This window comes from Puma concolor, chromosome F2 (genome assembly GCF_028749965.1).
Source record: "Puma concolor isolate L17-30 chromosome F2, mPumCon1.1.hap2, whole genome shotgun sequence".
NCBI lineage: Eukaryota > Metazoa > Chordata > Mammalia > Carnivora > Felidae > Puma > Puma concolor.
This window is the reverse complement of record NC_141684.1, coordinates 48,931,172-48,953,690: the sequence shown is the minus strand read 5'-3', so window position 1 is coordinate 48,953,690 and position 22,519 is coordinate 48,931,172. Positions and strand designations below refer to the sequence as shown.

The 22,519-nt window shown below is 36.7% G+C and overlaps 1 protein-coding gene across 4 annotated transcripts in view; it reads left to right on the top strand.

Moving 5' to 3' along the window:
• CNBD1 (cyclic nucleotide binding domain containing 1) overlaps positions 1-22,519 on the top strand; it is a 492,838-nt gene that overhangs the window by 333,351 nt on the left and 136,968 nt on the right. The gene's annotated exons all lie outside the window — the stretch shown is intronic.

The following is a 22,519-nucleotide window of genomic DNA, read 5'->3' as shown; positions in this document are numbered from 1 at the left end:
TTTCCCATGGCCCTGCCCTTCTTGCTCTATTGTCCTTACAGTCAATCAAAGACCAAAGAAGGAGAAATGCAGTGAGAAGTTATATCCATTTTTCCTGTTCTCCTGATTGAATGCCTACTTAAGCAGCAAGTTTCCTTATCTGTACCTGTGCTATACATTATCAGTGGAAAATACAGAGAATAGGTGAGGCTGAGCTAAGGGGTAGCAGCAGTGAAGCTGCCATCATGTCCAATATTCAGCATGACAGGGATGTGTGGATTTCCTGGTTACACATACAAAAAAAGCATAGGCAGCATTAAGTCATTTTGTACAATTGTTTCTATCTATGAGAGCCCATTAGTAAGAAATGTCACCTGCTATGGACTCAATGTTTATGCCCCCCAAAATTAATATGTTTAAGGCCTAATCCCCAATATGATGCTGTTTGGAGGTGGAGCCTTTGACAAGTGATTAAGTCACTAGAGTGGAGCCCTCATGAATGGGATTAGTGCCTTTATAAGAAGAGACATGAGAGAGATGATCTCTCTCTCTCTTACCCATATGGGGATACAAGAAGGCAGGTATCTGCAAATAAGAAAGAGAGATCTTACCAGACACTGAATCTACTGGCATCTGTATCTAGGACTTCACAGTATCCAAAACTGTGAGAAATAAATGTTGTTTAAGCCGCCCAGTCTATAGGATTTTGTTATAGCAGCCCAAACTGACTAAGACACTGATACAAGAGGAACTGTGGTAGGTGGGTCAGAGCAGCCTTAGATCTCCTCCAGTAAGGAATCCCTATTTCCCAATAAAAGATAATAGAGAGAGGTTTGTAGCCTTGCCTGGCTTTTCTCTTAGTGAAACAGTGGAGTATTTAGTACCTAAGATTATAATGGAAGAGGTAGCGTTTGAGAGAAATACTTCCATTTCAAGTTTCAGAGCCGTTAAGTGTAGTGAGGGATATAGCACTAGGAGGAGGTGAATATTTCAGATAAACTTAAAATTAAATTCTAAAAAGAATGAGTCTGAGTTGCTAATTCCATACTGTGACTGTTAATGATAAAAATATGGTGAAGTTAAGGAAAACCTGGCAAAGATGTCCTTTGAGTGAGTCAACGTATAATAGAAAAGTGAGGTACAGCATAGCACCAATATGGACGGTTGTTTTATAAGAAAAAAGTAAATATGACTACAGGCAAGGTTATGCTTGAAAACCTAAGATTCTCTAATAAACTTGTTAAATTTGGTGAGGGGCACCTGGGTGGCTTAGTCAGTGAAGTGGCCGACCCCCGGTTTCAGCCCAGGTCATGATCTCACAGTTCATGGGTTCAAGCCCTGTGTCAGGCTGTGCACTGACACCCTGGAGCCTGCTTGGGATTCTCTCTCTCTCTTTCTCTCTGCCCCTCTCCTGCTCATGCGCTCTCTCCCTTTCTCCCTTTCAAAAATAAACATTAAACAAAATAATTTGGTGAGATTATAACTCTTTACTAAATTTGTTCCAAATTTCTTTCCTGTGCTTTTTTTTAAATCTTTTTATTTATCACAGTTTTGAAATACAACATTTAACTCATATTTAGCCAAACACATATTTTATCATGCTTGTAAAAATTGAATTTTTGATGTATTTTTGTTCATGAAACATTTTTTCTAATGAGTTATTAATGCCATTTTTGGCCAACAGTATATATAAAAAAGCAAGTAGTAAACTGACTTGGGAAAAAAAAGTATTGAACATTTATAAATTCAGCATATTTTATTGAATAGAAATATATAATCTTTAATATATGAATATATATAAATATATGAATGTTTTGATTTATCATGAGTTCCTCCTTTGGTATCAGAAATATCACATTTTGGTCCATGCCTCAATCCCAAGACTATTTTGTATAAAAAATAATACTTCAGTCTTGTCTATATGTGAGGACATTAATATTTTTAGGTGTATATGGGGAATAATTATGAGCTTTTAATGCATTTGATTACTAATGATGACTAATATGTGTCTCAGTCTAAAATATCAACCTAAGATATTTAAATTTAGCATCAGAATGTTAAGGAGGTACTGACTTGATGAAATTTTTTAGACTAATGCTGGTTTCAACTTCTTTTTAGTAAAGGTCTTTAAAAATAGTGGTGGAGGGGTGCCTGGGTGTCTCAGTTGGTTAAGCATCTGACTTTGGCTCGGGTCACGACCTCATGGCTCATGAGTTTGAGCCCTGCATTGGGCTCTGTGCTCATAGCTCAGAGCCTGGAGCCTGCTTTGGATTCTGTGTCTCCCTCTCTCTCTGTCCCTCCCCTGCTCATGCTCTGTCTCTGTCTCTCTCAAAAATAAATATTTAAAAAAATAAAGGAAACAAAAAAGAGAAAAAAAATAAGAATAATGGTGGAATCTATCTATTGCATTGGACAGTCTGTGATTATATTGAATAAGTCAAAGTAGCATTATTTTGCCACTGATTCCCAAATACAAATATGTGGTGCTTACATTTATACAGTTTTAAAAATCATTTGTCCTCCTTAGAGAAGAATGACAATTACAATAAATGATCTTCAAAGCCCGTTTCAGCCCTGAAATACTGTGGTTGTTATAAATAAACATACCTAGGTGAAGAATAAGTTCTGTCAACCTAATCAAATTTTCTTTTATGGTAGTGACAAACTTGATATATCAAAGAGAAGCATTAGATGTAATACTTCTCGACTTTCCTCAAGATTTTGAATTTTTATCAGAAAATGTAGAGACTGTTGCTCAAATTATACTTTTATTATCTAGGTTTAAAATTAGCACCAGTATGATTTCCAAAGCATAATTATGTGTATTTTGATCTTTTAGGAATGTATATTGGATGAAGTTTCAGAGAGATTTAATTATTCAAAAGAGTGATAGAATTTAGGATTAATCTTTAGCAATCTATGAAATAAGTGAAGCGTATTTCTGGCTCAATTTCCTTTGTTAACTTCCTAAGTCTTCTTACTTAAGCTTCACATGCCAATGGATCCTGACTGTAATAGATGTGTACAATGTTGCTTGTAATTTGGGCATATCCAGTTCCTATCACACCAATTAAAGTCTTCACAGGTGTTATTTTTTTCGAAGTATGACTGACTGAAAAAATAACAACCAGCTTATTTCACTAATCAGCCAGTTGCTGTGGTTATTGTGTAGAAGAAAAAATATTAAATTAAGTTGGCATCAATCAACTATTTATGTATATTTTATTGTTATCCTACCTATATCAGTATGCTCTGTCTTTTCCAGGCAAAATTTGACATAGCAAACAATAACTAGAGATACTTAAAAAAAAGTGGTAGTGAACTTAGTTCTGAAAGATAAAATATGCCATTATACTAATAGTAAAAAAGATATCTAGTCTTCACAAACCAAAAGAGGAGAGTTTCAGACACAGGATATATACTTTGAAATTCTACCTAATAAAAATGTAAAGTTCCGGGCTCTGAGTTCCAATAAGTTTTTGGCTTCAGTATCTTACAGATCATTCTGTGGGGTTTTATATTCTCAGCCCCAGTGCACACTTTTGAGCATCCCAGAAAAAAAGTTGGTGCTTAGAAGTGCTATTGATCCTGATGGTTTTTTTCCTTCCATTCCTTTTTTATGGCTATTTTTTGCATTAGGTAGATATTTTCTAATGTAATATATTAATTCACTTAATGTTTTCTTAATAGACTTTACACTTTAGAGCACTTATAGGATCTCAGCAAAAGTGAGCCGAAGGTACAGATATTTCACATATACCCCCTATCCCCAGTCTTACATAGTATTTCCCACTTTTTTTTTTTTTGCCTTTTGAGAATGGCTACCATGATTTTATTTTTAATATAATTTACTGTCAAGTTAGCTAACATACAGTGTATACAGTGTGCTCTTGGCTTCAGAAGTAGATTCCCATGTTTCATCGCTTTTATAAAACACCCACTGCTCATCCCAACAAGTGCCCTCCTTAATGCCCATCACCCATTTTCCCCTCTTCCCTGCAACACCCCCACCATCAACCCTCAGTTTGTTCTCTGTATTTAAGAGTCTCTTATGGTTTGACTCCTTCCCTCTCTGTAACTTTTTCCCCCTTCCCCTCCCCTGTGGTCTTCTGTTAAGTTTCTCAGGATCCACATGAGTAAAAACATATGGTATCTATCTTTCTCTGCCTGACTTATTTCATTTAGCATAATACCCTGCAGTTCTATCCACATTGTTGCAAATGGCAAGATTTCATTTTTTCTCATTGCCAAGTAGTATGCCATTGTATATATAAACCACGTCTTCTTTATTCATTCATCAGCTGATGGACATTTAGGCTTTTTCCATAATTTGGCTATTATTGAAGGCGCTACTATAAACATTGGAGTATATGTACCAGTATATGCATGGAGTATATGCATCAGCACTCCTGTATCCCTTGGGTAAATTCCTAGCAGTGCTACTGCTGGGTCGTAGGGCATTTCTATTTTTCATTTTTTTGAGGAACCTCCACACTGTTTTCCAGAGCAGCTGTACCACTTTGCATTCACATCAACAGTGCAAGAGAGTTCCTGTTTCTCCACATTGTCCCCAACAATGTTGTTTCCTGTTGTTAATTTTAGCCACTCTGACCGGTGTGAGGTCATATCTCAATGTGATTTTGATTTGTATTTCTCTGATGATGAGTGATGTTGAACTCATCATGTGTCTGTTGGCAATCTGGAGGTCTTTTTGGAAAAGTGTCTATTCATGTCTTCTGCCCATTTTTTCACTGGATTATTTGTTTTTCATGTGTTGAGTTTGATAAGTTCTTTATAGATTTGTATACCAACCCTTTATCTGATATGTCATTTACAAATAACTTCTCCCATTCTGTAGGTTGCCTTTTAGTTTTGTTTATTGTTTCCTTTGCAGTGCAGAAGCTTTTTATCTTGGTAAAGTCTCAGTAGGTTATTTTTGCTTTTATTTCCCTTGCTTTCAGAGACATGTCAAGTAAGAAGTTGCTGCAACTGAGGTCAAAAAGGTTGTTGCCTGTTTTCTCCTCTATGGTTTTGATGGTTTCCTGTCTCAAATTTAGGTCTTTTATCAATTTTGAGTTTATTTTTGTGTATGGTGTAAGAAAGTGATCCAGTTTCATTCTTCTGCATGATGCTGTCCAGTTCTCCCAACACCACTTCTAAAGAGACTGTCTTTTTTCTATTGGATACCCTTCCCTGCCTTGTCAAAGATTAGTTGGCCATACATTTGTGGGTCTCATTCTGGGGTCTCTATTCTATTCTGTTGGTCTATGTATCTGTTTCTGTGCCAATACCCTACCGTCTTGATTATAGCTTAGTAGTAGAGGCTAAAGTCTGGGATTGTGATGCCTCCCACTTTGGTTTTCTTCTTCAATATTACTTTGGCTATTTGGGGTCTTTTGTGGTTCCATACAAATTTTAGGATTGCTTGTTCTAGCTTTGAGAAGAATGCTGGTACAATTTTGATTGGGATTGCATTGAATGTATAGATTGTTTTGGGTAGTATTGACATTAACAATATTTGTTCCTCCAATCCATGAGCATGGAATGTTTTTCCATTTCTTTGTGTCTTCTTTAATTTCTTTCATAAGTTTTCTATAATTTTCACCACACAGATCTTTTACATCTGTGGTTAGGTTTATTCCTAGGTATTTTATGGTTCTTGGTGCAATTGTGAATGGTATCAGTTTCTTTATTTGTCTTTCTGTTGTTTCATTATTGGTGTATAGAAATGCAACAGATTTCTGTACATTGATTTTGTATCCCGCGACTTTGCTGAATTCATATATCAGTTCTGGCAGCCTTTTGGTGGAGTCTGTCAAGTTTTCCACATAGAGTATCATGTCATCTATGAAAAATGAAAGTTTAAATTCTTCTTTGCCAATTTGGATGCCTTTTATTTCATTTTGTTGTCTGATTGCTGAGGCTAGGACTTCTAACACTATGTTAAACAATAGTGGTGAGAGTGGACATCCCTGTCGTGTTCCTGACCTCAGGGGGAAATCTTTCAGTTTTTTCCCATTAAGGATAATATTAGCTGTGAGCTTTTCATATATGGCTTTTATGATGTTAAGATATGTTCCTTCTATACTGATTTTCTTGAGGGTTTGTATTAAGAAAGGATGCTGTATTTTGTCAAATGTTTTTTCTGCATCGATTTACAGGATCATGTGGTTCTCATCCTTTCTTCTATTAATGTGATGTATCACATTGATTGATTTGTGAACATTGAACCAGCCCTGCAGCCCAGGAATGAATCCCACTTGATCATGGTACATAATTATTTTAATATGTTGTTGAATTCTATTTGCTAGTATCTTGTTGAGAATTTTTGCATCCATGTTCATCAGGGATATTGGCCTGTAATTCTCCTTTTTAGTGGGGTCTCTATCTGGTTTGGGAATCAAGCTAATACTGGCTTCATAGAATGAGTCCAGAAACTTTCCTTCTGATCTGTTTTTTTGGACAACTTGGGAAGGAAAGGTATTAACTCTGCTTTAAATATATGTTAGAATTCCCCTGGGAAGCCATCTGGCCCAGGACTCTTATTTGTTGGAAGATTTTTGATAACTGATTCAATTTCTTTGCTGGTTATGGGTCTATTCAAATTTTCTATTTCTTCCCGTTTGAGTTTTGGTAGTGTGTGGGTGTCTGAATTTGTTCATTTCTTCCAGGTTGTCCATTTTGTGGGCATATAATTTTTCATAGTATTCTCTAATAATTGTATTTCTGTGGTGTTGTTATCTTTCTTTCCTCTTTCATTCATAATTTTATCTATTTGAGAAGTCTGGCTAGGGGTTTGGGGTTTATCAATTTTGTTATTTTTCTTAAAAAAAACAGCTCTTAGATCCATTGATCTGTTCTAATATGTTTTTTTTTTCTGTATTATTTATTTCTGCTCTAATCTTTATTTCTTCTTCTGCTGGCTTTGGGGTTTCTTTGCTGTTCTGTTTCTAGTTCCTAAAGTGTGCAGTTAGGTTTTATATTTGGGATTTTTGTTTGTTTGTTTGTTTGTTTGTTTGTTTGTTTTTGCATAGGCCTGGTTTCAATGTATCTTCCTCTTAGGACTTCCTTTGTTGCATCCCAAAGGGTTTGGACTATTGTGTTTTCATTTTCATCTGCTTCCATATATTTTTTACATTTCTTTTTTAATTGCCTGGTTGACACATTCATTCTTTAGTAGTATGTTCTCTAACCTCCATGCTATTGGAGGCTTTTCTGAAGTTTCATAGTGTTGTGATCTGAAAATATGCATTGTATGATCTAAATTCTTTTGTATTTATTGAGGGTTTTGTGACCCAGTACGTGATGTGTCTTGGGGAATGTTCCATGTGCACTGGAGAAGAATGTGTATTCTGGTGCTTTTGTATGAATAGTTCTGAATATATCTGTCAAGTCCATCTGTTCCAGTGTATCATTCAAGGCGATTGTTTCTTTATTGATTTTCCGCCTAGATGATCTGTTCACTGTTGTAAATGGAATATTAAAGTCCCCTTGCAATTACCGTATTCTTATCAATAAGATTGGTTATGTTTGTGATTAATTGATTTATATATTTGGGTATCTCCCAATTGGGGGCATAAACATTTACAATTGGTTGCTCTTCTTGATGGATAGACTCCTTAATTATGATGCGATGTCCTTCTTCATCTCTTGTTACAGACTTTAGTTTAAAATCTAGTTTGTCTGATATATGTATGGCTATTCCAGCTTTCTTTTGACTTGCAGTAGCATGATAGATAGTTCTCCATCCTCTCACTTTCAATCTGAAGATGTCCTTACGTCTAAAATGAGTCTTTTGTCGACAGCATATAGATAGATCTTATTATTTTTTTTTTTATCCATTCTGATACCCTATGTCTTTTGATTGGGGCATTTAGTCCATTTACACTCAGAGTTATTATTGAAAGATATGGATTTAGTGTCATTGTGTTATCTGTAGATTTTATGCTTGTGGTGCTGTCTCTGGTTCTTTGCAGTCTTTGCAGTATTCCACTTACAGAGTCCCCCTTAAGATCTCTTGCATGGCTGGTTTAATGGTTATGAACTCCCTCAGTTTTTGTTTGTCTGGGAAAGCCTTAATTTCTCCTTCTATTCTAAATGACAGCCTTGCTGGATAAAGGATTCTTGGCTGCATATTTTTCCTATTAAGCACATTGAATATTTCTTGCTTCTCCCTTCTGGTCTGCTGACTTTCATGGATGGGTCTGCTACTACCCTTATGTGCCTACCCTTGTAGGTTAAGACCTGTTTGTTCCTAGCTGCTTTCAGAATTCTCTATTTTTATATTTTTCCAGTTTCACTACGATCTGCTGTGAAGAAGACCTATTCTTGTTAAATATGAGGGAAGTTCTCTATGCCTCTTGGATTTGGATGTCTGCCTCCTTTCCAACATTAGGGCAGTTCTCAGCTATAATTTGTTCAAGTAAACCTCTGCCCCTTTCTCTCTATTTTATTCTTCTGTAATTCCTGTGATACAGATATTATTATGTTTCATTGAATCACTTAGTTCTCTGATTCTCCCCTTGTGATCTAGTATTTTCTTATATCTCTTTTTCTCAGCTTCATCATTTTCTAATTTTATCTTCTATTTCACTTATTCTCCTCTCTGCTTCCCCCATCCTTTCTGTCACTGCATCTAGTTTATTTTGCACCTCATTTACGGCATTTCTTAATTTATCATGACTATTTCTTAGTTCCCTGATCTCTGCAGCAATACATTCTCTGCTGTCTTCTATGCTATTTTCAAGCCAAGCTATTAATCTTATGACTCTTATTCTAAATTTTTGATCAGATATATTGTTTATATCTGTTATGAGCAATTCTCTAGCTGTCATGTCTTCCTGGAATTTCTTTTGAGGGGAATTCTTCCGTTTCATCATTTTGGCTAGTTTTCTGTCCTTTATGTGTTTTAATAGCTTGCTTGTCACATGTTCTGCACATGTGAGCACTACTATATTGAAAAGAGGTCATACATGTCCATGGCCTGGCCCTTCAGGAAGTGTTTTTGGAGTGTGTTGTGTGATCTCTGTTGTTGTGACTCTGGTTGCTTTATTTTCCTACTTGTAGTGGTGGTTTGGACCTTCTACCAGTAGTGCCTTGATTTGTTCATTGAGGTAGTCCTGGAAAAAGTTTAAAAAGTGGGGGATGGTGGAAGAAGCCAAAGAGAGAAATAACAGGGGTGGGAAAAAGAAAAGAAAAAAAAATGACCAGGCAGAGAATCAGAGAAACTATATGGCTTAAACCAGAGTGACAGAGAGGAAAATAAGAAGGAGATAAAGAAGAGATATAAAAATAATAGATTAAAAATGTCTGCCTAAACAAACAAACAAAAAACAGAATAGAGAAGGGAACAAATAACAGGGAGAAAAGAAAGAAAAACAAATATATTCTTGACCAAGAATCAAATCAGAAAATACAAAACCATTGGACTGATATCTGATGGTGCCTTGGAACCGGTGGCTGTGCTTGTCTGGAGGAGGGGCTGTCTGGTCTGGTCAGTGTCAGTCTTGCTCCTGTAGATGCACAGTTATCAGCGTGGTTTGGTATAGGCAGGTCCTGCCTCCAGTGTGGACCCACTGTCTGTTCCCTGCTTTTTTCAAGCCAAGCTATTAATCTTTTGACTCTTATTCTAAATTCTTAATCAGATATATTGTTTATATCTATTTTGAGCAATTCTCTAGCTGTCATTTCTTCCTAGAATTTCTTTTGAGGAGAATTCTTCCGTTTCAACATTTTGGCTAGTTTTCTGTCATTTATTTATTTATCTATCTATTCATTCATTCATTCATTCATTTTTATAGCTTATCATGTAGCTATAGTCCTGCACCTGCAAGCACTACTATATTAAAAAGTGACCTTGTTGGGGCGCCTGGGTGGCGCAGTCGGTTAAGCGTCCGACTTCAGCCAGGTCACGATCTCGCGGTCCGTGAGTTTGAGCCCCGCGTCGGGCTCTGGGCTGATGGCTCAGAGCCTGGAGCCTGTTTCCGATTCTGTGTCTCCCTCTCTCTCTGCCCCTCCCCCGTTCATGCTCTGTCTCTCTCTCTGTCCCAAAAAATAAATAAACGTTAAAAAAAAAAAAAAAAAGTGACCTTGTTGTTGATGGAGAGAAAAATGGTGACACCCCAGTCTCTCCTCCCTAGACTGGGTATCTCACACCACTCTGTTCAGGCCATTCTCACAGTGCTGCAAGGGCATGAGCAGCTGGTTTGTCCTTTTCCACAGTCTCCCTTGCCTCCCTGGTGCTGGGCTCGTACCCAAACCCCAGTGTCTTAGAAGATCCTGCTCTGTGCACCCTGGTTCTGGGATAGTGCCACTCCACCCTGCGAGCAGACAAAGGGCCTCTGGCTGGCAGGTGCCTGCAGGGCATTTTGTCCTTGGAGCAGCTATATACTTTCCCACAGCACTCAAGGGAGGGGACTACTCTCTCATACTGCACCTCTGAGCTTGCTACCGAGCCCAGGGCTGGCTACCCCCACCCCACCAACCCCAGGTTTATGTACAGAAGGCAGGACCCAGTCTGGAGAAAACCCCACAACCCTGGATTAAGTTAGAAATTGGTTCTTTCTCCATTTTTTCCCTTTCCCAGTCCATGGTTTTTCTCTTGTCCAAATACAATCCTATACTTCCACAGCCTCTCTTTCTCTTCCTTTTGTCTGTCCACAGGAGATCCCTCACCTCCACGCCTATGCCACCAGTTTTATCTCTCCCAATTCACAATCATGCCCCTATGGCCCATCAAGTTGTTGTCATGGGGCCCTGGAGATGTTTTTGTCACTCTATAGCCTGGATTCATGGAATTCCAAGCCTCCTGGCCTCAATAGTGCTGTGTTTGAGGTAATGTTTAACAAGAGAATTTTGGGTCCCCTTACTTCTCCACCATGTTGACTCCTCCTCCTGGAATTCTCCACCCTTAACATACTTCATGAAACTGTTACATTTGTTACAATTAATGAACCTACAGTAAACCATCATTATCATTGAAATATCATAAACCAAAGCCCATAGTTTACTTTACATTTCACTCCTGGTGTTGGACATTCTCTGGGTTGGGTGAATGTGTAATGACATTTATCCACCATCATAGTATCATGTAGAGTAGTTTCATTGCCCCCCAAATTATCTGCACTACACATATCCATTCCTCCATGCTCCCTAACCACTGGCAACTACATCTTTTTGCTGTGTGGTTTTTTAAATGGTTTTGCCATTTCCAGTGTCTCAGAAAATTGGAATTGTACAGTATGTAACCTTTTTAGAATGGTCTCTTTCACTCAATAATATATATTTAATGTTTCTCCATTTCTTTTCATTGTTTGATAGCTCATTTTTTTTTAATACTCAATAATATTATATTGCCTGGATATACCACAGTGTATTTATCCCTCCACCTAGTGAAAAACGTCTTTGTTGCTTCCAAGTTTTGCCATTTAAATGAAGCTGTTATAAACATCGGTATGCAGGTTTTTGTATGGACATAACTTTTCAACTCCTTTAGATATATGTCAAGAAGCACAATTCCTGGGTAATATATTAAGAAGAATATGTTTAGTTTTGTAAGAAATTGCCAAACTGTCTTCTAAAATGGGTGCATTCTTTTGCATTTCCATCAGCAATGAGATTTTGTGACTCCACATCAGCATCAGCATTTGATATTGTCAGTGTTCTGGAATTCAGCCTTTTAAGTAGATTTGTAGTGGTATTTCATTGTTGTTTTATGTGCATTTCCTTGATAGCATTTGAGTGAAGCATATGTTCATGTGCTTATTTCTAATCTAGGCATCTTCTTTTATGAGGTATCTGTTAAGGTCTTTGGCCTGTTTTATTAATCAGATTTTTTTTTATTGTTCAGAGTTCTTTCTATATTTTGGATAACAGTGCATTATTATAAATGTCTTTTGCAAATATTTTCTCCCAATCTTTGGCTTGTCTTCTCATTCTCTTGACATTTTTCTTGATAGCTTGGCACGATGTACTTGGTAAATAGAACTGCTATAAATAGGTTTTAGTAAATACTTTTAATAAAATACTTTTAATAGGTTTTAGTAAATACTAGTAAATTCTTTCTGTATTTGTCATTGTATACACTTTTTTTAAATAAATATTGCTATAAGAAACATTTTCTTAGTATGATAGGCACTGCAGATTATATTGATTAGTGCCACTTTCAAGCACTTTTAACCTGCCTTTCTCTACTGTAGAGTCTAGAAAAGCTAAAGACTACATCTCCTAGAATCTTTTAAAAAATATTTAATTTTGACTATGGCCTGTCTTATGTCCAATGAATACAGTTGTGTAATATTTGCAAGAAGTCATGGAGCAGGTCTTTTTATAGGCATGGTGATGAGGGTGGTGGTTCTGATTTTGCCTCTAGCATTACAAGTGATGCCTAGGAGAGAGGTTTCCTTTAGAAGAGCTCTATATTGTGGGTGGGCCTTTCCACTGGCTGATTTTTTTTTTTTTTTTGGTAGTATTGAAACCTGGTTTCATGGTCCTCCTGCACCTTCTGAATACCTTCTAATAAACCTCTTTTTATTTAAATCTAGTTAGAAGGACTCTGTGTTCTGTATTTGGAACCAAAAATAGTCCTTTAGTCCCATCCATTCCATCAAAGTTTATCTCTTTTGTAAATAAATGCTTTTTTAGAAATTCTTCATTTTGCTTTAATCAATTCATATTTTTATTGAATATCTACTATGTAGAAATCACTGTATTAATTGCTTTTTGTCAAGTTAAAAAGAAATGCATTCTAAAATTACATAAAATTAAATATTGAGTAGCTACAATGCATTTATTACAATGTAGGATAGTTTGACTTTAGATTTGATTTTATGATATTTAATAATTAGAAAAAATAAAAGACTTTAATTTTAAGGTAATGAGATGTATCACAAATATCTTGCATGAATAATTATCAGTATCTCTGGACATATATATTATTTACCATGATAATTATTAAGTGACTATTTTCCAACAGATATAGTAGAAGTTAAATGGAAGAAAGGATTTTTTGGTTATGATTGGACAGTGGGTAGGAGTGGTAAAGAAAGGAAAGAAAGGAAAATTAACATGAGCTAATATATGCCTTGCAGATGATTTAGGAGAGTGGATCAAACAGCCCAACTGAGTTAAAGTGCTTCTTTGTAATCATTGTGATCCTAGTAACAACTATAGATAGTCTGATGTATTTTAAATTCCATATTCATGTCTTGTATTTTATTTTATAGCTAACTTGGTGCATTAAATGTTTTTGAATAGTAAAAGCTACCTAAGGAGGTAAAAGTTTTAGAAGAATGAATCAGGCTAAGCAATATGAATGATTGTTGAAAGGAGAGAAACAGTGGAAAACAAAAGTCTATTTTGCTAGTGCAGAGGCAAAGAGATAAAAGGCATCAGTGATACTAATAATAGAAAGAAATTAATGTGGAAGCATTTTGATTATTCAGGGTATCGTATGGAATAGACCTTTTCAAATACATTTTCTCTATTCTTTAGTACCCTTGGCAATCTGTGCTTGTATGAGATGCTTTCTTTTGTTTTTAATTTCAAACAGAGTAGTTTGTTGCTGCACTGATGTATGTGTATCTGGGTATGTCTGTGTATGATATATGTGTATCTGGGTATGTCATATTAAAAACACTGGGTAGGATTCTCAAACATAAATTTAAATGGGCCTGTGCTCTCACCCACCACCTCCAAGTTAGATTAAAACATTCCTAGTATTTCCCAGAGATATTTAAATACAGACCACCCCATCCCCATTCCTAAGTCTTTTGTGAGTGCAAGCCACTATTTATAAATGTTTGTGAGAGGCTTGCTTTTGTCCTACTCAGAGCCCAAGCTACACATAACTTTCTCAGTGACTTGTTTGGCTATGGACAGATATTTGTAACTCATGTTTTCATTGACAGATATTTGTAATTTATGTTTTTATTATGTAGCATGTTTGTCCTTATTCCCTAACTAGTAAGAGAACACATTTTTTTCTTCCCTTTTGTTTTGGTCATTAAAACCCAGGCCCTCTGGTTGTTTCCATCTGCAAATGTTCCCAAGAGTGCTGAAGGGCCTGATCACAGCTTGATTTTTCAGCTTCATATTAATTTTTATTTATATTAAAGGATTTATGGTGCTATTGATTGTCTTTAGGTACAAATTCAAATTATGTGTGTTTTTATTACTTTATTTTCTAAACATATTTGTGAAGATAATTCAAGTATGTTCCAATATTTCTACTTGGATCTTTCTATATTACAGTTTCCTTTGTGACTCAAGAAATTTTAACTTTCTCCCATGAAACAGCTGATTTTTTTAAAAAAGACAACAAAAAACAAAAACTGTTTCCTCATGATTTGGTAGTACATCTTTTTGCTAGAGTAATAATTCATGACAGAAATGTGTAACTGCTAGATAAAATTCAGTAATTTTAACATTCTGTGAAAACAGCTTCTAATGTTATCATAAGAGCTTTCAAAAATTACTTCAGAAATATTGTGGATAGAAATATCATTAAATATAATGTTTCTGTTAATTTTCATTGTGAAATTTTGTTTTACTAAATAATTATTTCCCCATGTATAAAACATGTGGATCTGGATGCATGTACATGAGATCTTTAAAACTAAGTTTTAGGGTGCCCGGGTGGCTTAGTCAAAGCCTCCAACTCTTGATTTCACCTCAGGTCATGATCTCACAGTTGGTAAGATAGACTGTCGTTGCCATGCTCTGCTCTGACAGCACAGAGACTGCTTAGGATTCTCTCTCCCTCTTTCTCTGTCCCTCCCCACCCTCTCTCTCCCACAAAATAAATAAACTTAAAAAATCCCCACTAACTCTTAAGTATTAGAGTCTGGATGCAAAATTCTGAAAATTTTGCCAATAGAAAATAAAATGCATTGCTCCTAAGACCTAAACATATTTCTTGTTTGAAAAGATAAGTTTGAGGAAGTTCTTATTTGGTAGACATGATACTCACATATGAAAAATTTCAAGAATTTGAACAGTTTGATAAATACAAATTTAAATATTGTAGTTAAATTACACCTTTTATTATTGTAATAGGCAGAAGAAATGACTCCCCAAAGATATATTCACTTCCTAATCCTAGAACGTGTGAATATTACTTTACATGGCAAAAGATGTGTAACCTTAAGGCTGTTGAGAAGAAGACCTTATCCTGGATTATCCAGGTGGGTCGTGTCTGCCATCTATGTATCTTTAAAAGAAGAACGCAAGGGGAATTTAATTGAAACACAAGCAGAAGAGAAGGTGATATGAATAGATTGGAGTGATGACCTAGCAGGCTAGAACACTAAGGCCAGCAACCACAAGAGGCTAACAGAGGGAAAAGATTTCCCTCTAGCCCACCCTTAGTGATTCTTTGGAGGGGGAAGGATGCTGCTGACACATTGATTTCAGAAACCTGGCCTCCAGAACTACCAATAAATAAACTTCACAGGCTTTTTAAAAAATTTTTTAATTGTTATTTATTTTGAGAGAGAGAGAGGGCAAGAGGGGCAGAAAGAGAGGGAGAGAGAGAGACTCCCAAGCAGTCTCCACACTCAGCACAGAGCCTGATGCTGGACAGAAACCTATGACTGTGAGATCATGACCTGAGCAAATCAAGAGTCAGACGCTTAGCTGACTAAGCCACCCAGGTGTCCCTAAACTTCACAGGTTTAAGCCACCTAGTTTGTGACAATTTATTACAGTATCTGCAGGAAACTAATATAACTATGCACTATAAAACCATTGATTTTGTTCTCAATTGATCTTGCAATTTGACAAAGATATACTAATATCCATAGAATACATCCAAATATGCTTTGTAGGAAGTAGGTATTTTCATTTTTCACTTTAAATTTACCTCTCTAATTGTGATAACAGTATGATAAAGGTGAACAATATTTTAAACAATTATGTAAAGTAAAAAATTGCTACTGATTTAAATAATTATCCTGCTGATAGATAGAAATTAAATTAAGATAAATTAAGCATTTATTTAATTAATTCAAATCCCTTGGAAACAGAATATAATTAAATATATTTTAATAATAGAACACTCATCTATTCAACTTTCTTATGAGTAAACAGAACTTTTCATGAGCAACCCAGGCAATGCTGAAGCTCTTTATAGAACTTTCTACTTCCCACATATGACCATTGTCTCTTTTATTTTATCATTATAAAAATTATAATGTCCCTGGGGCACTTGGGTGGCTTATTTGGTTAGGCATCCGACTTCGGCTCAGGTCATGATCTCACAGTTCAGAGGTTTGAGCCCCACGTCGGGCTCTGTGCTGACAGCTCAGAGCCTGGAGCCTGTTTCAGATTCTGTGTCTCCCTCTCTCCCTGCCCCTCCGCTGTTCATGCTCTGTCTCTGTCTCAAGAATAAATAAACATTGGGGCGCCTGGGTGTAGCAGTCGGTTAAGCATCCGACTTCAACCAGGTCACGATCTCGCGGTCCATGAGTTCGAGCCCCGCGTCGGGCTCTGGGCTGATGGCTCAGAGCTTGGAGCCTGTTTCTGATTCTGTGTCTCCCTCTCTCTCTGCCCCTCCCCCGTTCATGCTCTGTCTCTCTCTGTCCCAAAAATAAATTAAAAACGTTGAAAAAAAATTAAAAAAAAAAAGAATAAATAAACATTAAAAAAAATTATAATGTCCCTTATTAAGGTAATGAATTTTGGCATTCTATCTCCTGACATTTAGAAGTAAAGTTGCATTTTCCTCCACCAAAAAAAAATTAAAATGACACAATTCCATTTCCTCACATTTTACAAACCAAATATAGGACATAATTTTTTTTCTATGCATACCAAGTATATGGACATTCAAATTCATAGAGATGTTAATTATAAATACCATTCACCTTAATCAAAGTAGTATCCAAAAATTTCAGAGTAGGACTTTAAATGCTAACTATTGTGCTGTACTGTAACTATTATTTATGAATTGTTAATAATTTTTGTTTCTTGATAGTATTGATTGCTTTTTTCTACTCTTCTGTATTTTGAAGACATTCCATAATATCTTTATTTTTATAATTATATAAATAAATAATTATTATAATTTGCTTTATACAAATCCAAAGGAATCTACTGAATAAAGAAGCTATTTTTATTGGATGCTGTGATGCACCCAATCATTCTCCCACTGGCAGATGCATTGATAGAAGCCCTTACCATCTTGGGTTTGACAATTTTCATCAGCTTTGAAGATAATATGATTTTTGGAGGGTTCTTTCACATTTGGAGAGATAAGATGACAAAGACAGACCCAGAATAATTCAAGTAGTTAGGTAATTAATATTTGATGTATTATAGATTTTAAGGGGGGAGGAGAGAGAGAGCGAAAATAGAAAAGAGGTTATTTTACTTGCTTCTAAATTCTAAGGCCCAGTTCATTAATGTATGAAAACAAAATGAAATTTCCCCTAGAGATCTGTCCAGGCAAAGAGCATGCATTAGACCAAAGAGTTCCTTTGGTGTATAATGAGATCTTGAGTATGTCTAATAAGATGAAAAAAAGAAGCAGGAATGACTCTCTGTTGAAATATTAATTGGAGGAGGGAGTTAAGATGGCTGTGTAGTAGGAGGACCCTAGGCTTACCTTGTGCCTCAAACATGGCCTTAAGATAACCATCAAATCATTCTGAATACCAAGAAATTGACCTGAGGACTGATAGAACAAACTGTACAACTAGAGGGAGAGAAGGAGTCACATTGAGGAAGGTGGGAAGTATGGAAATGTAATTTGGGGGAGAAATGGATTGCAGGTGCTGCAGAGGAGCGGCAACCCTGTCACAGAGAGAAAGCCAAGAGAGAGTGGAGTGTACAGGGATACACACAAGGAGAACACTTCCACAAAGCTATTGTCTGGGAAACTGAGAGGGGGTGATTTTCATAAGTTTTTGCAATCAGTGGAGCTCAAAAGCTGGAGTTTTAGAGGTCATTGGGCTTGGCTGGGATAGAGACCTGAGGGCACTGCCCTATACCTGGAGAGAAGGCCCGCAAGCAACCCTGGGGCAGACTGGGTGATCTGAGGATCCCACCTAAGGTACATGGGGAGAGATTGTTCATACTTATTGGAGCACATCTGTGAGATGTGGCATTGACTCTCCAGGGAAAAATAACTGGTGGGCACCATTTCCCTCTCCCACTACATAGCATAGGCACAAAAACATCTGCTGAGGGCAGCTAACCTGGTCACTGACTGTTTAGTCTGCTTTGCTCCACATCCCCTTCCTTGTGCTCTGGCATGACTGCCTTTCTGGGTTAAACCTGCATCAGTCCCAGTGCAGTGAGACCCTTTCCCAGAGGAACAGAGCAGGTCCCCACCATACAAGGTCCCTGAAATTTGGGGTTTTAAAAGTCAGCAGGCTTGTCCAGGATAGAGCTTAAGGTGCACTGTGCTGCTCCACGTTGGCAAGCAACCCAGAGACATACAGTGTGAAAACAGAAATCTAAAAAATGCCTGGGATGCATGAGGGGAAATAATTCTCTCTTCTGAAAGTGCTTCCTTGAGAAAAACAAGCATGGATTCCTCTCTCCCTAGTTAGGAAACTAACTAGCTGGTGCCATTTCCTTCCCCTGCCCCTCAGCCTAAACCAACTTCAGTAAATAGCAACATGCTAACACTGGCTGAATAACCTTCTTACACCAAGGTCTGCCCCTCTGTGCTTCAGGGTACTGCTTTTCTCTGGCAGGTGTGCCTAAGGACCAGTGCAGTGGGCCCCTTCCCCAGAAAAAAACCAGCACAAACTTTTGCACACACCATGTCTACTGACCATAGAATTCTGTAAAGCTTCATTTTAGTAGAAATAGCATCAGATCTCTTTTAACAAGAAGACCAGAGCACATCTAGTTAAAACATGCCTTACTCTGGCCAAGGTCCACACACTGCCCCTTTAAGGCAAGGAGAACCTCTGCAGATGACTGACCTGAGGCAAAGAGCAACCAAAACAAGGCAGCAGAGTGTATGCAGCACAGAGTAGAGACACTTCCTGAAGCACTGGGCCCTGGACACTACATGACCTCTTCTTCATAAAGCCATTAGGGTCAGGAGCAGGAAACAAAAGGCTTTTCTACCAATCAGAAGAAAACAGAGACCTAGGCAAAATGCCAAGATGGAGGAATTCATTACAAATTAAATAACAAGAAAAGGTCATAGCTGGAGATCTAATCAAAACAGGTGTAAATCATATGCCTGATCCAGAATTAAAGCAACAATGATAAGGATACTAGCTGGGCTTGAGAAAAGCATGGAAGACATCAGGAAGACCCTTACTGCAGAGAAATGCAGAGAAATGGAAAATGTAATAACCAAGATTTGAAGCAGACTAGATGTAATGATCACAAGAATGGAAGGAGCAGATGAAAGAATAAGTGATATAGAATATAGAAAAATGGAAAATACTAAAGCTGAACAAAAGAGGGAAAGAAAATTATGGATCACAAGAGTAGACTTAGGGAATTTAGTTACTCTATCAAACATAATAATATTTGTATCATAGGAGTTCCAGAAAAAGAGAGACAAAAGAAGCAGAGAGTTTATCTCAGGAAATTATATCCGTAAACTTCCCTAATCTGGGGAAGGAAATAGACATCCAAATCCAGGAAGCAAAGAGAGCTCCATAAAAATGAACAAAAACAGGCCAATATAAGACATATTATAGTTGGATTTACAAAATATAATGATAAAGAAAAAATCTTAAAAGCAGCAAGACGATAAGGGTACCTGGGTGGCTCAGTTGGTTAAGCTTCCGACTTCAGCTCAGGTCATGTACTCATGATCCACGAATTCAAGACCCATGTCAGACTCTGTGCTGACATCTCAGAGCCTGGAGCCTGCTTTGATTCCTGTGTCTGCCTCTCTCTCTTCCCCTCCTTCACTCACAGTCTGTTTGTCTCTCTCCAAATAATAAATAAACATTAAAAATTTTTTAAAAGCTGTAAGACAAAAGAAGTCCCTAACTTAGAAGAGAAGCCCCATAAAGCTAACAGCACATCTCTCCACAGAAATTTGGCAAGCCAGAAAGGAGTGGCATGATATATTCAATGCGCCAAATGGGAAAAATATTCAGTCAAGAATATTCTATCCAGCAGGCTATCATTCAGAATAGAAGGAGAGATAAAGAATTTCCCAAACAAAACCTAAAGAAGTTCTTGACCACTAAACTATCCCTGCAAGAAATATTAAAGGGGACTCTTTGAGTGAGAAAAGATAACAAGAGCAATAAACACTCGAAAGGAAAAGAGAAAATATCCAGAAATGACAAAACAAGTAATAAAATGGCAATAAATACATACCCATCAATAATTACTCTGAATGTAAAAGAACTAAACATTCCAATTAAAAGACAGGGTGTCAGAATGGATTAAAAAAAATTTAAAAAAACCTTTATATGTTGCCTAAAGAGACCCATTTTAGACCTAGAGACACCTGCAGATTGGAAGTGAGGGTTGGAGAAACATTTATCATGCCTGTGGACATCAAAAGAAAGCTGGTGTAGCAATACTTATATCAGACAAACTGCATTTAAACCAAAAACTGTAATAAGAGATGAAGAAGGGCACTATATCATAATAAAGGGATCTATCCAATAAGATGATCTAACAATTGTAAATATTTATGCACCCAAGTTAGAAACACTCAGATATTAGAAAATAATAACAAACATAAAGGAACTCATTGTTAATAATACAATAATAGTAGGGAACTTCAACACTCCTTTTACATTAATGGATAGATCATCTAAGAAGAATATCAACAGAGCATCAACAGGGAAACAATGGCTTTGAATGACACACTGGACTAGAGGGACTTAACAAAATATTCAGAACATTTCATCCTAAAGCAGGAGAATACACATTCTTTTCAAGTGCACATGGAATTTTTATCCAGAATAGATCACATACTAGGTCACAAATCAGGCCTCAACAAGTACAAAAATATTGAGATCATATCTAGCTCTCTAATTTTTTTCTGACCATATAACCATGAAATTTAAACTCAACCACAAGAAAAAAAATGTGGGAAGACCACAACTACGTGGAGATTAAAGAACATGCTACTAAAGAATGAATGGGTCAACCATGAAATTAAAGAGGAAATAAAAAATTACATGGAAACAACTGAAAATGAAAACACAATGGTCCAGAACCTTTGGGATGCAGCAAAAGCAGTCATAAGAGGGAAGTATATCACAGTATAGGCCTACCTCAAGAAGCAAGAAAAGTCTCAAATAAAAAACCTAACCTTCTATCTGAAGGAACTAGAAAAAGAACATCAAACAAAGCCAAAAGCAAGCAGAAGGGAAATCATAAAAAGTAGAGCTGAAATAAATGATATGGAAGCAAACAAAACACAGTAGAATAGATAAATGAAACCAGGAGTGGTTCTTTGAAAAAAAATTAATAAAATTGGTAAGCTGCAAGCTAGACTTATTAAAAAGAAAAGAGAATGGACCCAAATAAATAAAATTACAAAGGAGAGAGGAGAAATTACAACCAACACCGCAAAAAATACAAATAGTTATAAGAAAATATTTTGAAAAATTATATGTCAACAAATTGGACAATCTGAAAGAAATGTATAAAAGTCCTAGAAGCATATAAACTACCAAAACTGAAACAGGAAGAAATAGGGAACTTGAAGAGACTGATATCCAGTAAAGAAATTGAATTAGTCATCAAAAATCTCCCAACAAACACAAGTCCACGGTCAGATGGCTGGCTTCCCAGGGGAATTCTACCAAACATTTAAAGAAGATTCAATGCCTATTCTTCTCATACTATTCCAAATAATAGAAATTAAAGAAAACTTCCAAACTCATTCTATGAGACCAGCATAGAAGACCACTCTTCTTCCAAAACCAGACAAAGACTTCACTAAAATACAGTACTGCAGTCCAATATTCCTGATGAACATGGAAGCAAAAATTCTCAACAACACACTAGCAAGTTGAATCCAACAGTACTTTAAAAGAATCATTCACCATGATCAAGTGGGATTTATTCCTGGACTGCAGGGTTGGTTCAATATTTACAAATCAATCAATGTGATATACCACATTAATAAAAGAAAGAGGGGCGCCTGGGTGACTCAGTCAGTTAAGCGTCTAACTTCAGCTCAGGTCATGACCTCACGGTTCGTAGGTTTGAGCCCCGCATCTGGCTCTGTGCTGACAGCTTGGAGCCTGAAACCTGCTTAGGATTCTGTGTCTCCCTCTCTCTGTTCCCCCCCTGCTCACACTCTATCTGTCTCTCTCTCTCTCTTTCTCAAAAATAAATAAAGATTAAAAAAATTTTTAAATAAAAGAAAGAATAAGAACTGTATGAGCCTCTCAATAGATGCAGAAAAATCGTATGACAAAGTACAACATCCATTTGTTATAAAACCCTTAATAAAGTAGGACTAGAGGGAACATACCTGAATATGATTAAGGCTGTATACCAAAAACCCACAGCTAATGTCCTCAACTGAGAACTTTGCCTCTATGGTCAGGAATAAGACAAAGATGTCCACTCTCACACTGTTATTTAACAT